The following is a 17209-nucleotide window of genomic DNA, read 5'->3' on the forward strand; positions in this document are numbered from 1 at the left end:
CTACATTTTTAATATAAAAGTTTGTCCTTCTCTGCTGCCATGGAGAAAAATAGCCTCTGCAACTGTGTCTGGACCCTAGTTAACATTTCTTCTTTTGTAGCTCATTTCCTCCACTTCTTTGAAGCAAACCAAGTTCAAGAAGCCTCCTGCTTCCAACTCTGATTTTTCCACAAATTGTTACAAACAAGGAACATACTGTATGTTTTAGTTGAGGGAACCATTGACAGAAAGTATACTTTCTGCCCTTTCCTGAGATCTGCCCACTTGGTACCTGTAATTCCTCATGATTTTCCTCTTCAAGGTTGCCTGCCTCCTTCTGCCATATATCAGCTTTTTTATTGACATTGTGTACATTCATTTTAGACTGTAGGGATTACTTTCATCTAGTTTTGCTCAAAATGGAGGTTTTTACTTTATGATTTCCAGGAAGAGAAGAGGAAAGATGATGATTTATGCAGCACTACTTACACCAAAAATCTACTTAGAAATGTTTGAATTTGTATTTGTCAGAAATCATATTTTCTGTGACAATCAGCTTTTGGTTAATGCATTCTCTTTCTAGAGGACAATTTTTGAAAATCTGGTTCTCACAACAAGTTGCAGTGTTTCTAGGATGGTGCAAATATTAGGGTAACATTCAGTTTAATTAAATGTTAAATCATAGGAAGGAAAATGACTATATCCTTGCCCCCCCAAAAGCTAAAATACTATTTGCAGAAACAGCAAAATCCATAGAAATTTTCAATTTCATTTGATACCCCCTCTAGGATCTATTACCTATTAAGTAGTGTTTCGGGGGCCCTCCCCTCCCCATCTCCACAAATCTCTCCAATCTGCTTTTGCCACAGGGCCTTTTGAGGGCCAGCCTGCCATTTTGGCTGCCTGCCTCTGCTTAAAACACCTTTCCACTTGCAGAAAAGGATCTTCACTAAGCACAACATGGCCACACTCTCAACACATACACATTAAAAAGAATACCCAGAGAGTGACAAACTAAAGCACATGGCGAATTAAAAAAAAAAAAAAAAAAAAAAAAAAAAAAAAGGCCTAATTTCACCTTCAGTTTTGCTGTTGCATAGGAAAGATAAGCATTTGTTTCACTGTGAAGTTGAAATGGCATCTAATAAACAAGAAAGAAAATTAAAGCTTCATAAAAGCTATGATGATTCCTCTTCCAGAAACGGCTTCAGATACATTGCTATTTACCTGAACATAATGTCCTTCAAAGTAAGAGATGATATCTGAGCCATTTGAAGTTTGTTCTGACCTCTTGCCCTGTGATTTAGGTGTTTACTTGTGATGTATTCTGTTGATCCCATTAAAAAATCCCTGCAAATGGGTGACAGAACAATGTGCTTTTTAAACCTGTTGTATGCTTTCTTTTCAGACTGAAAAATTTCAAATTAGAAACACATTAAATGGTTGAGATTAGAACACCAACACTAGCTGGAAAGAGAGAGACGGTTCTGACATGACAAAAAGAAGCAACAAAATAAAAATTCAGGACTTTTTCTTCATCTTTCCTTGTAACAAAAATGGGACTTTTCAGCATTGAAGCAAAATGTTTGCTTAGATCATTTCTTCAGCACTATTTAAATATCTCCAGAGGTAGCCAATATGTGCCTATATGAAACTCCTAAAAAAGGAACATATTACTCTCAGCTATGGTGGTCGAGCTTCCTATAAATTTCTTTAACAAACAAACAAACAAAAAGTCATCTCTTCTCACTCAATAGATGGTTAAGTTTGGAGACTGTTATGTTTATTTTACTTCTATCACTTAAACCAACTTTGGTTCTGACCAGAATAGTCAGCTTCTGTTTATCTCAGATTCTGTGAAATCCACTGAAGTTTTACTTCAATAGCCTGACTACATGTGGAGTATAAACTGTTGTGTTTCTCATGAGAAAAAAAAATCCAATTTTAAAGACTCCAATTCAACCAGTCTAGTAACTTTAAAATCAGAATTATTCTGCAGAATTTTACATGGCAGAAGGAAATTTTTGAATATTTAATTTTGAAATGTTTATGAATTTTTAGCTATAGACTAAGATAATTTTTTAGAAATAGACCTGATTCCCTTTTAGACAATATTTGAATTTTTCCCACTGATGATATAATTCACTAAAGTTTTACCCTCTTAAAAAAATCTAAATAGCAGCATACTTTTAAGGAAAGAAAAGTATAATTTTAGATTATATGATATAAGGAGTGTTGCTTTATAGTTTAGGTCTTCAAGAATCAGTTTCTAACATTTTTATAACTATTATATAATTGAAACATAGCCCAGCTGGCCTCATCAAGTCATGGCCGCATTTTCCATGAACAAGAGGTTTAAGTATCCTGCTTTATTCTCCTGCCACCCATTTCCATTTTTTTGCCTTCTAGGTCTCAGCCTCATCGGTAGGATAGAAGGATAAAACAGGTAGATAATCAGTCAATAATTTCAGTTCAGATAACTAAGTGATTGGTATTGGATAGAAAAATCCTTCAAAATCAGCTGAGTTTTCAACATCTACCCATATATTTTGGCATCGTATAGACTCAGTATGTGATTTTTCAGCATGTTCATGTCGTACTTTAGTACTAAAGACTTCATGTAATACTGTTCCACCTGAGAAATACTTTGACAAGGAAATGCTATTGCAAAAAAGATGCAGTAATATATAGTATTTTGTTTTTAATGTCAAAATGCAGTAAAAACATTGTGTACAGATGGGGAATAGCTGACTCAACAAATTTTTGGTTTCAAGAAATAATGTCTCATGTAAATAACCTCAAGAATAGCAAGTTTTATCATGACATCATGGCATGAAAGCCCATTAGAACTCAGAGAGCTGTTCTTTCCATCTCCCTCTCTCTCAGGAGCCATGTAATCCTTTGCAAGGTGTATATATATGACTACCCTCCCCTTTCTCAGCTGGCTTTACAGTGGCCTCTACTGGTATTTGTGCCCCACTTTATCATAGCTAACTGGTCCATCTTACCAATTTCTCGACTTCAGGTTACTGAAAGTGGAATGTGATTTGCCTAGTTTACCTGTTCAACCAGGCTTTGCATCCCTAGCAAACCTATAGATCTGCTGCCTGTGGCAAAATACAGAGGGTTGGAAATTCTTTTTTACTTACCACTGAAAGATGAATCTAAGTTACCTCCCCTGAAAACTGGCCTTGCTGTAGTGATCTACTTGATAGAATATAGTAGATGTGACCTGGAAGAAGAACTTCCACAGGTCAGAAGAAGCCTTATAGCTCTACTTGGGCCTCTGGTAGAACAATAGTCTCTCCTGGATACGAGCTGCTGTGTTAACCACCCGGCTTGACAGACATGCACAAAGGCTCTGAGATTACATTGAAAGAGGGAAGGGCCCTGCTGAGTTCAGCCTTCCAGTGTCCCCACCAAAGTACCAGCCATGTGTCCCTAGCCAATGCTATGTGCAGGAGAATCACCCAGGTGAGCACTGTCTCAATTCCTGACCCACAGTTACAATATTTAATAAAATGGTTATTGTTTTATGCCACTAAATTTTAAGATAGTTTGTTATGCAGAAGTAAATAACTGAAATACCTCTGCTTCCATCAGCTGTGACTCAGATGTATACAGAGCAAGCTAAGACTACCCCAACAAGGCCAGTGGGTGGCATTTCCTTGTACAAAAAAAAAAAATGCATGTCATTTTTAATTGAAATCCTTAGGTTAATTGCTGTCCTTACGTTCCCTGGAGGATGTAACAAGGAGGAATGGGATTAAGTTACAGCTAGACTCCGGTGGGATTTAGATTGATAATATGAAGGCACATCTAAATGAAACTACTGACATCACTAGCCAGGTTGCAACTTAATCATGGTAAAAAGGAGACAATCGTAGTCGAAAAAGATATGCACTTGGTTGACATAAAGATAATTATATCTAAAAACTTAAGACTTTTGTCAGTCTCTTTCATGAACATCTGAAGAAGAGAAATGTAATACATTTTAATAATGCTTCAATTTTTTTTGAACCTCGGGCTAAATGCATTTTGCAGATATTCATTTGAAAATGGAAGATACATATGTAAAAAAGTTGTGTGTGGATAGTTTTGGAGAAAAAAACTAAAGCTTCTAAACCAGTTATTACTATTTGAAAAGAGATACATGATTATATTTCTCATAATCCATGGCAGTTACTTAAATACAACTATTTTCCCGCAAACATCATAAGTTTCAGCTTTCAGTCTATGTATTTCTCCAGAAATCCCCACAAGCACCTATATAGTGTGATTAGTGTCAGGTAAATTCTGATTTGCTCTAAAATAGGTTGGAACTCTCTCAGTTACCCTTATTGATACAGAGTAAAAAACTTGATATCACCAAGAAATTTCTATGACTTGTTAAAAAAGAATAAAACATGAAAAGGAGACTCTTTGATCCTTGTTTAAATTTATCCTCTCTGTTTTTTCTATTGAACTAACTGGGACAGCTGTGTTAATTATAATTAATTACAAATGTCCCAATCTTCAGTTAGTACTTTTTGAAGTATTCACTATTTTGACCAAGTCTGAGATCCCTATTAGGCCATAAGCACAGAGGCAGTAGGCACTTTTTTTTAAGTGGCCAGAGAGATAGAAACCATACTGGCTCTACTCATTTTTCTGACAGTGTGATAATTCACACTTTAGGTGCTCTGAAAGTACCAGTCAACGGTACACTTGTTATTTTTACTGCCTAGCATCTTGTGTGTGTGTGTGTGTGTGTGTGTGTGTGTTTTCCAAATAGATTTTCTTTTTGAAGAACTCCCTCCTCTAGTTGTTCCATGATATTTGAGTGGACAGAAGACTTTTTTTAAGCCTTTAAAAAATATATTTTATTTATTTGTAGTGGCAGACAGAGAGAGCATACACCCACAAGCAGGGGGAGGAGTAAAGGGAGAGGGAGAGAAAGAGAAAATCTCAAGAAGACCACAGAGCCTCACGTGGGGCTCCATCTCAAAACCCTGAGATCATGACCTCAGCCAAAATCAAGAGTTGGTTGCTTAATTGATGGAACCACCCAGGCACTCCAAGCCTATTTTTAAAAGCAAAAAATTGTTTCCTACTTGGAAATGACAGTATGTTTTTAAGGATACAAAATCTTTTGAGATATTTTTAATTTGAAAAAAAAACTTTATATATATAAAGTCCTTAAAAAGCTTTTGGAATCTTTGACTCATTAGACAGTCTAACTCTAAGAATGGACTATCATGGGCTTTAGTCAATCAACAAATCTTACTCCCTTAACCAAAAAAAGATTTTCTTAGAGATAAGCAATTTATCTAATAAAAAGTAAGGTGGTGTGTTCTGAGGCTTTTGCTAAAATAAAGGCTCTTTCTCTGGTTTGCAGGAGCTTCTGAAAGGCACCTTCTTTCTTCTGTTGGATGTGAGGTTGGAGATCTGAAACACAGTAACTATTTTGCTACCAGAAAGGGACATCATTGGTTTGCAAAGGGTCCTGTGTAAAGCAGAAAAAGCAGACTAGTGAGACAAACACAACTGGGTCCTTGGTGACTGATTTGAGCCATTGGATGAAGACTCACCTCAGGTATAGTTCTAGATTCTGCTTGTATATGAACCAGTAGATTCTCTTACAACAGGGATGAATTTTATTTTGGTTTATGTTTTGCAACTAAAAGATTTCTAACGGATACAATGACTTCTGTTTTGCTACAGCATCTGTAAATGATTTTTGAGATACACCTCGCTTTCCATTAGGGCAGGGATTCTTGTCTGTTTTGTTCACTGATAAATTGTTTTCCTTTGAACACTGCCTGGTAAAATTAGGTGCTCAGCAACTATTTGTTGTCGAGATGTTTAATTTTTAAGAAAATCAATGATGTTAATAACACATGCCTAGTGAAAGAACTTAAGTGCATATTCCTACAGGACACACATGAAATAAGAAACACCTAAAAATGTGTCAATATGTTTTCTTAAAAAATTATTGATTTTCAGCCACTTAATGAGCCAATGTGCTGGAATTGGCTTGTACTACAGAAGAATGGATTGTTGTCTATCTCTTTGCAACTCTACATCTATAGATTTCACATTGGTAGCTTGAAATTGGTCATATTGGAAGTATTCATAACAGTAATCAGCAAACACTAGAAACCAGGTATTTTATTCATGCCCAGAAAGCCAGTTTAACATTATTTCTCCCAGAACAAACTTCTGGTAACATGAGCATTTTTTTTTAAGATTTTTATTTATTTATTCACAAAAGACAGAAAGAGAGACACAGGCAGAGAGAGAAGCGGGCCCCACACAGGGAGCTCAGTGTGGGGACTCGATTCTGGGACTCCAGGATCATGCCCTGGGCAAAAGGTAGACGCTCAACTGCTGAGCCACCCAGGCATCCCATGAGCATTTTTTAATAGAAAAATAAAAATTTTAAAATTTAGAGTTGGAAGGAAACTGAAGGTTTCTACATACATATCCTGAGTTTGGAGGAGGAATCTGAGTTTCAGGCTAAGTCACTGGGGCCATAGTACAGCTGGACACCTTATTTGTGTGGGTAAATCAGGTGTTATCCCTTTTATGAAATTTTTACCCATAATTAATATTTTTATGTGTTCTTCCCAGCGGTAAAGAGAAGCAAACATCAAGTGAACACTTTGCAATTTATTCATATTTGGTATGTTCGATTGATCAGTGATAACTTTGTACTAGTCAATATGATCTGCCTAATGTGATTATTTCTATTATTAAACTTTCTCCTCAAGTCAGATACTATAATTAAGACGACGATATTTAGTCCTTTGCTGTCAAGATTGGGTCTTTGAAAGAAAATTTGCTAATGAAAATATAAGTCTCATTAGAAAAAACAGTCAGGGCACTTTTGATTCTGTTGATCATGACTGGGATTACTGTGGGGTGATCATAGAAGAGCAATGAGACTCAAGGTCTGATTCAGAGATGATTTGCCCAGTTGGCATTATATCTAGCTTTTGTTCGAACGCCCAGTGTTTTCAACAGTGTCTTTTTTTTTTTATTTTTATAAATGTCTGCTGTAAAAATGTGCTTAATGAGAAACAAATAAGTACTTTGGCTAGAGAGAATTAAAATAGACTACATAAAATCACCCAAGTTGGTCCAGAAAGTATTCTACAGATAACTAGCTTCAGCATCAAAAAGCCCAATTTAACCAATTACATCTATGTAATTAGAGAAAAGTACCTTACCTCCCTAGGCTTTTGTTTTCTTATTTTAAAATTAGTAAAGCTTAGTAACACTTTGAAAACCCCTTCATATTTTAACATTTATTGGTTCTAAGTGTATCCTTTCACAGAAAATCCAGCACATACACTGTACTGGGACAAAAGGTCTCAGTTGAAGGAGAGGAGACATAGGACAGATAACCCATTATATAATTTCTAGGTAGAGTCTTTTAGAAATTGACTATTTAAGAAGCTGTACTTAGAAAAGCATACTGTCATTAGTGTTAACAAAATTGTTCGGATCCTGATAAGATATATGTTATTTGGCTTTTTAACACCCCTCATTGCTATATATTAATTCTAAACAGATGTAAAAGCTATTAAATTCTGATATACATATATATATATTCAACAATTCATTCATTTATTCAAAAATTATGTATTAGATGCCAAATAGTCTCTCTCTTCAGATATTTGAATCTAGGAGAGTCTGAATACAATAGAATCTTCCTCTGGGAAAATAGAATGACACAGGGTGGAAAAAAATATATGGAACCCAGTTCAGAAGACTGGCTGGATGTATCAAGCTAAAGAACTGGAAGACCTCTGTATCCATAAATGTTATATTTTCTACTGTAATGCACAAACTTGACACATTTTCTTTGATAGGAAGCTTTCCAAGTGTTTGTACGTAGATTCAGTATAATTTTAAATCTTTACTGCTTTGCCTTAGTCCTAAAAAGAAAGTTTAGAGATTTTGACATTGTGCCCTTTTTGTAGAGAGAAAATAAGGCTGAAATGTTAACACAACTGGCTGAATACAATCCATTAAACAGAAACCCTAGCGAATAGTATGTAATATTTTTGTTACACAGAAATCTACCCAGCTATTGTCAGTGGAAATCTTTTGGATTGATTCAGGCCAGCCATTTAAGCGGTAGAGGGAAAAGAAGTATTGAATGAACAAAAGGCCAAACTAAGGAAACAGCAGAGTTAAAAAAAAAAACAAAACTCAAATTGTAAGAAACCATTTGTGGAATAAAAAACAAATTGGAACTCTAGAAATAAGTAAAAATAGTTATTTTACAGATAGGGATACTAAAGCTACAAAGGTTACAAAGTAGGTGAAATTACTTTTTTAAAAAAAAGTTGAAGTTAATGAGAAAAACAATAATAAAGTATATAGCAGGCACTCTGTCTCTTCCCAAATTCCTGGTTTGGAAGTGGGCTTTCCATGATCTTTATGATAGTTAACTAGGAAAATGCATTATAGTATAAAAACTTACTAATGTTATTTATTCCTTGCAACAAGAGTACTTGGTAGGCTTCATGATTCCCATTTAGTAAATGAGAAAACTTAAACCAGTCAGAAAGTGGTAGTAGAGGCAAGACTTAAAATAAGCTTTGTGGAAGGGTTGAAATATGGAGTATAGAATATTGCTGCTTCCCTTTCATTTCATAAGCATTTATGGGCCATTCCATTCGGTGGAGGTTTACTGTAACACATTTACCGTTAACAGTGTGAGAGGAGCTAGTGAAGTTGAATTTGATTTTCCAGGGTAATATGGTTTTGAACTTTTTTTTTAATATAAGGACAATTTCTAATGCCAAACTATTTCAAAGAACTTCTAGGTAAAGATAGCATAGACATAGGGTCTTTTTCTCCTCCTTTTTGAAAAACTCTTTCTCCAAACAATAATGAAAAAAATTATCAATGAAATAAGGAGACTGATGACAATCCTCAACCCTATATTTTGAAGGATAATACCACTAAATGCTCAGAAATCTGAAATGAAAGGGGTTGCTGATATTCTATGTCCTATAGAATATATATAGAACATATTATAGAATATTCTATATTCTATATTCTTCAAAGCTCATTAAAGAACAGATTTTTCTAAAGCCCACTGTGAACATGATTATCAAGGGGGCAAAAGAGTAAAATAAGGAGGGAAACAGTGGTCACTGGAGGCTAAAGCAGGCCACTTATACCTACTGAATGTTGAAAAGGAAGAGGAGATATTTCCAATGCTACCAATGGCAAAAGGGAATTCAGAAAGCTTTACTAGATATATTTTATTGAGTGAGAAACTGTTGGTAAACAGGGGGACTTCAAAACCTAAAGTTTTAGTATAAAGTTGTTAGTATTCAGAGCTCAATTTATAAAGCAAGAATGAGGAAGTACATTTTTTTTTTTTTTTTTTTAGTAATTTGTTACTGGAAACTCACTTTCCTCTCCTCTCCTGCATGAGCTTACTGGTTTGTAGCTGATTAGCTAGGAAGCTGTAAGGTCACATTGACATGAAGAAGATTTAAGCTTTGTTTAAGGTCAGAGTCAGCATTTCAGAGAAATCAGTAGGATGGTTATGTAACTATGAATGTTTGGGCTTGGGGCACATTCAAATTGTGGTCTCCACTTTAGTTTTTATTTAGCATCAGTAAAAAGAAAGTGACAGACTTGGTGAAGTGTTTTGACCATAAGTAATCCAAGCAAACCTGTTTGGTGTTACTCCCTCCTCACTGCCTTCCCTCTGTTCCTGCCTGTGGTTTCCCACTTTTGATTTAATAAATAATTTACCCAATACATGAATAATGAATAATTAAAAAAATTAACCAACCTGGGATCTATCACAAAGGTTAAAAAAAGGAGAAGAATAAAGCCAAAAGCAAATGAAGAAAATACCACACAAAAGGAATTAACCAAGAAAACAGAAGAAGAATTCAAACAGCTTTTTATTCTTTCAGAGACATTTCTCTCCCTCTTGCTGCTTCTCTCTCTTTCTGCCTCTGGATCCACAAAGTTACAAAGGCTTAAAAAGATACTAAAAGACAAGAGGACTAAATGAAGTGGCAGGACTCCAGTAACAAAGGGAAGCAAAATGTAAAAGCATTATAAAGATAAAAGATATATAAGGAGAAACAAAAACAGAATAAAAAACTAAACTTTTAGGGACTAGTGAACAAGCCTAGTGAAATAATATATGATAAGGTTTTAAAAAAAGCTATAAAAATAACTAGTGGTAAATACAAACTAAGAGTTTGAATATATCTTAAGTGACGCTCCTAAAGAATTGTCCCATCCAGTGGCACCCACTCTGAGAAGCCCTGGAAGTGACGTATAGCTTTGAGCCTAAAGTCAGACTGCCTGGAGGTGGACATGTGTCTTCTCATCCTCATCATTGCCACTTCCCTCCAACTTTAAAATGTAAAAGGAGAGAGTCAAAGGTGCATCTATCTGTTGACCTCCTTTTTCTTTGTGGATTTGGATGTGATGTCTACTGAGACTGTGTGTGGTATAGGAGGTTTGAAAATAGTATAAAAGGCTTAATATAATGGCTTTGGAGAAAAAGAAATACAATGTTCTACCATATTTATTTATTTAAGGTTGAGGACTATAAGTTAATTTGTAGTGACTGCAATCAGCATTATATTGTGATTATGATTTTTACCAGTAGTTCTTAATACTTTGGAAGGAGTGGAGTGGAGTAGTTGAAGATTAAATTGATCTGGGGTAGAAGTTTTTTATGACACATGGGGAAGAAAGACAAAAGGGAGCTGAAGATATTTTAAGAGGTTCATTGAGGTGGTTGTCCCTAAAGTCCACCCAGATTGGATAGAGGAGAAATTAAAGATGAAAAGATTTAGAGAAAAGAGAAGTCAGATTGTTGAATCACTAATGTATTGTCTAGTGAATTAAAAATTGTAGTAGAATTTTTGATACTGTGGATTTTCACTCTGATTCTCATTGGGCCCTCCTTATCGAAAGTTCTTTGTATGCTCACTAAGCAAATCCTTGTTGAGCACTGAAATGCATTGCTCAACAAGCATAGGCCCTCCCTCATTGTCCTTGTCTTTATTTCCAAACCTAATCCCTCTTTTTGTTATCTTTATCCCATGATCATATTCTCCTATGTGTGTTTACTTCATTAATTCTTCTTCCTTTTTTTTATCATAAAATCCTTTACACACAGAAACATGCTCAGGTCTTTGCATTTCTAATCTTCCATCACCCTTTAATACCATCTATTATTTAAATTATAATCTCTTTTCTTTTCCCAAGTTCATGGACAACTTCTTGAGACGGTTCAACATGGACTTCTAGTAACAATATTCCCTAGGTTTTTTACATGCTAACCAACCACTTGGTTGGGATTTTTTCCCCAAGTTTTCACATGGTTGACATGTGAAAAACAATATTACATAGACAGTGGCTAAAGTTGCTTCATCTGTTCTTGTCTCTCTGTCTCTCAAATAAAGCAATGTATTTTACTAGATGAACATTATTTCACAAACAAAAAAATCAAATATGTGAACTGGGTCAAATCTCTGTAGAAGGGCAGCCCAGCTGGCTCAGTGGTTTAGCACTGCCTTCAGCCCAGGGCCTGATCCTGAACACCCAGGATTGAGTCCCACGTCAGGCTCCCTGCATGGAGCCTGCTTCTCCCTCTGCCTGTGTGTGTCTCTCTCTTTCTCTCTGTGTCTCTCATGAATAAATAAATAAAATCTTTTTAAAAAATTTCTGTACAAGCTTTTATAGCAATATCTAAGTTATATAAGGATCTAGTGAATTTAGTGCCTTAAGTTCTCATAATGGCTCTGTATGGTTAGAATTCTTGAGCCAGTCCTGTATCTAGGAGATTGCCAAGAATTTTTTGGTACTTGATCAAAATAAAAGACTAGCTGTATATTGCTTCTATAATATTGTCATATTTGCCTCAAGTGATCCTTTCATGGAAGAGGAACTGCACTGAAGCATATAAAATAGATTGTACAACTATTTTGTGCCTATTGACTAATAAATATATGAGTGGTGGAATTCTATATTACATTTATTCTCATTATAACATACTACATGGTAGCAAGTTTATAAAGAGTAATTACTCATCTGTCTTTAAATACAGGAGGTTGTCAATGTTTACTAAAAGAATCCAACAATTATAGACAACCAAACTTAGATAAAACAGTTTATAATGACAATTATTAAGAAAATAAGTGATCTGTTTTTAAGATCAGGCCTCTAGTTACTGTTTAGGAAGATAATAAATCTATGACCCTTTAGCATACATAAAAAAGGTAATTTTTTAAGCAAACTTTTCAAAATATTTCTAATTTAGCATTTCTGACTGAGCCTGTTAACTTTAATTCACTCTAATTAATTCATTCAACTTTATTTATTGGATCCTATTTCTGTGCTACATCTTTTAGAGGGGTCAGGGATAAAGTGGAGAATAAGATGGACAAGGTCCTTGCTTTCACAGTACTTACATTCTAGTAGCACAAGACATTTAGCATTCAAGAATTCTAAAGATTTCCAGTTGTTCTCTTGGTTTTCCATGTGGTTATTAAGAAATGAAACAAAATTTGGTTTTGGTATCTATAATTTTTTTTCTTTAAAAATATAGTACATTACCAAAACACATTCACCAAAACAACCTTTTTTTTCCTTGGTTAAGAAATTGGTTATTCTTACCAGATAGAGACTCACCTTCTTTTTTGTATAAATTATATACTTCCGACAAGTGCCAGGCAGTATTTATGGAAAGCTTTTTTCCAAATAGTTACAACCTTTGTTGCCAGAATAATTGCAGTCTCAGTAATTATAAATTCAACAATGATAATGATAACATATATGTGCAACACACTTGTATATGCAATGCACTCTCCTAAGAAAAGGGAGGATGCAAAAGTAGTGAAAGAAAATTTCCTCTCCTGCAGTTACTTGTACTCAAGGTGGATTGGTGGTTCGCTTCAGGATCAGGTCTACCAGCTTACCAAGCTTTCTGATTCTTTTATCAACAACATCTTAAAATTTAGCCCTTATGTAATTACAATATTAACTTTCTAAAGTCATGTCACCTGGATCATAAGATCTGCAAAGATCTCTTCCTTTCAGTAGATTGCCTTTTCTTTTTGTTGATAGTTTCCTTTGCCATGCAGAAATTTTTTATTTTGGTGTTGTCTCGATAGTTTAGTTATTTATTTATTTGTTAGATTTTCTCAGGCAAGGGAAACAATCTAGAAAAATGTTGCTAGGGCTTATGTCCAAGATATTACTGCCTGTGTTTTCTTCCAGGAGTTTTTCAGTTTTATGGTTTCAGATCTCACATTTAGGTTTTTAATCCATTTTGAGTTTATTTTTGTGTATGGTGTTAGAAAGTGGTCCAGTTTTATTCTCTTGTATCTAGCTGTCCAGTTTTTCCAGCACCATTCATTAAGGAGACTGTTTTTTGCCATTGCATATTCTTGCCTCCTATGTCATAGATTAATTGACCTCCTATGACCTCCTATGTCATTGATTAATAGTATAACTGTGGGGTTATTTCTGGGTTTTTTTATTCTACTCCATTAATCTATGTGTCTATTTTTGTGCCTGTACAACACCATTTTGATTACTGTAGCATTGTATATATCTCGAAGTCTGGGATTGTGATAAACCTCCAGCTTTGTTCTTCCTTGAGATTGTTTTGGCTATTTGGGGCCTTTTGTGGTTCCATACAAATTTTAGAATTATTTGTTCTAGGTCTGTGAAAAATACGGTCGGTACTTTTGTAGGGATTGCATTGAATCTGTAGATTGCTTTGGATACTATGAACATTTCCACAATATTAATTCTTAGGATGACTTGCATTTAACAATTGCTTGGCTAACTATGGAATCTTTGTCCTTGCCTGGGAGCTGTTAAAGGCACAAGGCTCCACCATCCCTGCCCCCATTCTCTCACTCTGTGCTTGCTGGTTTTGCTCAGTTGGTTGAATGAAGGCAGCAATTGAGTCTTTTAATCCATCCTCACTGAATTGCCATTGCAGTCATTAGATCTCCAGAGTTTTTTCTGTTAATGTATATATTTTCCCATACATCTCTTTTAATAGATATTTTAACAGAAATTAAGAATAAGAAATCCAGCTAGAGCCTAGAGCATTTATCTTATGCTACCATTCTGTATTTTAGAATTTGTTTGATTGACACTTGATTGTTCTGAGACGATGATGAATTTTCCTCAAAAAATTAACTTCTTTAAAAAAATAGAATATTAAAACTTTTCTAAGAGAATGTAAACTTGCCAAGACCCCAGCTGAGCAGACTGTTTTCTTTAGCTTAGTGCTTTTTTTGAGAAAAATCCTTCATATGATTGCTTAATTGTGATCTCTGATTCCACTAGTATTTCTTGGCTTTTTTAATTTAAATTCAATTAGCCAACATATAGTACATCATTAGTTTCAGATGTAGAGCCCAATAATTCATCAGTTGCATATAATACCCAGTGCTCATCACATCACGTATCCTCCTTAATGCCCATCACCCAGCTACCCCGTCCTCCTACTGACTTCCCCTCCAGCAACCCTCAGTTTGTTTCCTATAGTTAAGAGTCTCTCATGCTTTATCTCCCTCTGATTTCCTCCCATTCCATTTTCCCTCCCTTCCCCTGTGATCCTCTGCATTTTCTTATATTCCACATATGAGTGAAACCATATGATAATTAGCTTTCTCTGAGTTAGTTAGCTCAGCATAATACCCTCCAGTTCCATATTCATCAATGTAAATAGTAAGCATTCAAGATATATATATATATATCACATCTTTATCTATTTATCTACTGATGAGCATCTCAGCTCTTTCCATCGTTTGGCTATTGTGGACATTGCTGCTATAAACATTGAGGAGCATGTGCCTCTTCAGATCATTGCATTTGTATCTATAGTGAATATCTAGTAGTGCAATTGCTGGATTGTAGGGTAACACTATTTTTAACTTGTTGAGGAACCTCCATGCTGTTTCCAGAGTGGCTGTATCAGCTTGGATTCCCACAGTGTAAGAGGATTCCCCTTTTTCTATGTCTTCATCAACATTTGTTGTTTCCTGACTTGTTAATTTGTTATGTACAAGCCACCATAAACCAAACAACAACTTCTTGTGACTTTTCTACTGAGCTACTACTTCTCGTCATAAACTGCTTGGTTTCTTTTTTAAATTGTGTATACTGTCCTCTGCCTCTCTGTTTCATGCCTATCTCTCTTTCTATCCCTATCTCCTCTTCTCGCCCTCCCTTGTTGCCTCCCTCCAGCTTCTGTTCCTTTCTCCCTCCCTCCCAAGTTACTTTCCACAGCTTCGAGCTTATCTTTGCTTGTAAGACAACACAGAGAAAAGGCTTGAGACAGCTTGCCAGTGTCTTGTAGCCAAAGACTATTCTCCACCCAGTGGAGAATCATTATCACTTAGGAAACCCCACTCTAGTGACATCTCCTCCTCCCTTCTACTCCCTGTTTCCTTAGAGAGAATTACCATTGCACTGTACCCTCCCCCTTCTCACCCTCACTCATAATCTTACCACCACAGAACATATCTTAGTTAAACTGCTACATGACCTAGTTTCCAATTTCAGAATTTTCTTTTAGAAATTATTTTATAATTAAGCTCTTTCATAGAGCTTAACTTAGCTAATATCTCAATTGAAGAAAACTAAAAGCCAAAAATACTTATTTGGCATGCCAATCACCTTTCCTTGAACAATTTTAATTTTCTCAGTGGTCTACTAGTTATCTCTTTCAGTATCCATTGCTGAATATTGTGAATGCCTTAAAGGCCTACTTGAAAAACAATAAAAAACAATCTTAACAATAAATAATGTTATATTTATAGGTTTATATGTTTGCATGAAATCCAGTTGAGAAACCAAATATGCCATTATAAAGATGATAAGAAATACAGAACCCACATAAGTGTATACAAATATGGAAGAAGGATACTTCCATCATGATTTTAGTAGAATTATTAAATGAAAGTATGTATGCAAAACTAAAATTTTGCCAATATTTTCTCACAAAATTAGCTCAGTCATTTCTTAATATTACCAGACATCAGCGTTACATAGTATTATTTTCTGAAAGAATGGGACAAGGTAATAACGGGTGATTATTATGTAATAGTCTACGCTTCTCAAAGTGCCATCCAACAGCTGCTTGCATGAGAATTGGGGTACTTTTTAAAAATGCAGAGGGGCACCTGGGCATAACAGTTGGTTAAGCTTCCAACTCTTGATTTTGGCTCAGGTTGTGACCTCAGGGTCCTATAATCGAGCCCAGCATTGGGCTTCTGCCCAGCCGAGTCGCTTGTCCCTCTTTCTCTGCTCCTCCTCCTCCTGCCACCACCACCTTATGTGTGCTCTCTCTCTCAAATAAATAAGTAAAATATTTAAAAATGTAGATTCTTGAATCCTACCCATACTACCAGTCAAGATCTCTGAAAACAGGATCTTGTCATCTTCATTACATGAGCTTCCTGCTTGATTTTTATGTACATTAAACTCTGAGACTTACTGAATTAGATATTATTATGCAAAAGGTAAAATTGGATAATTGAACTTAAGTGCCATCCTATTTTATTATTCTTTTCTCCATTTCAGAGGAAGATGTTTTTCTGGAGTCTTTTTAATTGCTTGACCAACAAACACATAAATCAATCAAACAACCTGTTAGAATCTCCTACTTCAATTTCAGACAATTTCTTAGATGACAATGGCCTTGAGTCTAATAGAATGACTGATACATAATTTTCTCTGATGTGTTTATCTAGTCCCAATTACCCCTAGATACATCTAAGTGCTCATAATAAAGCACATGTGATTCTCTGTCTTTCAATGAACTCTTTAAATTCATATTCTGGATGGTTATGTAAGCAATGCAATTAATCCAACAATACTTGTAGAACACTGAAACAATTAGGTTAATAAGGAAGAAAAAAAAGTAAACTTGGTGAAGAAGAAAATTGGATAAACTCATTTGACATTTGCAAATAAAACCACAGGGGAACTTAATAGACCATTTTATATATTTTAGAAAAATAAATCCAAATTGGTCCCAGATTATCAGTCATATTCAAAACACTGAGATGCCATTTACAATTTAATAACTTTGAATATCATTACTCTGTAATTGATTATCATTTAGGTTCAAACCAAAGCTGGTGTGTTCTCTCTGAATTCTTTTGATAAAGAAATGTCAAGTAAATTGATGGTACATCCAAGAACAACTTATTTTCAAGCATAT

The 17209-nt window shown here is 35.1% G+C and overlaps 1 long non-coding RNA gene across 3 annotated transcripts in view; it reads left to right on the forward strand.

The window, feature by feature from the left end:
* The first annotated feature begins 5393 nt into the window (after positions 1-5393).
* The window catches only part of LOC140604691 (uncharacterized), a 119280-nt gene continuing 107464 nt past the window's right edge, over positions 5394-17209 (forward strand). For 2 of the 3 annotated variants that reach the window (XR_012007499.1, XR_012007501.1), the window contains exon 1: positions 5399-5554. This is a non-coding gene — a long non-coding RNA (uncharacterized lncRNA). Of the gene's footprint in view, positions 5555-17209 lie in introns of all 3 variants that reach the window. The other variant, XR_012007500.1, reaches the window with a different exon arrangement.

This window comes from Canis lupus, chromosome 15 (assembly GCF_048164855.1).
Source record: "Canis lupus baileyi chromosome 15, mCanLup2.hap1, whole genome shotgun sequence".
Classification (NCBI taxonomy): domain Eukaryota; kingdom Metazoa; phylum Chordata; class Mammalia; order Carnivora; family Canidae; genus Canis; species Canis lupus.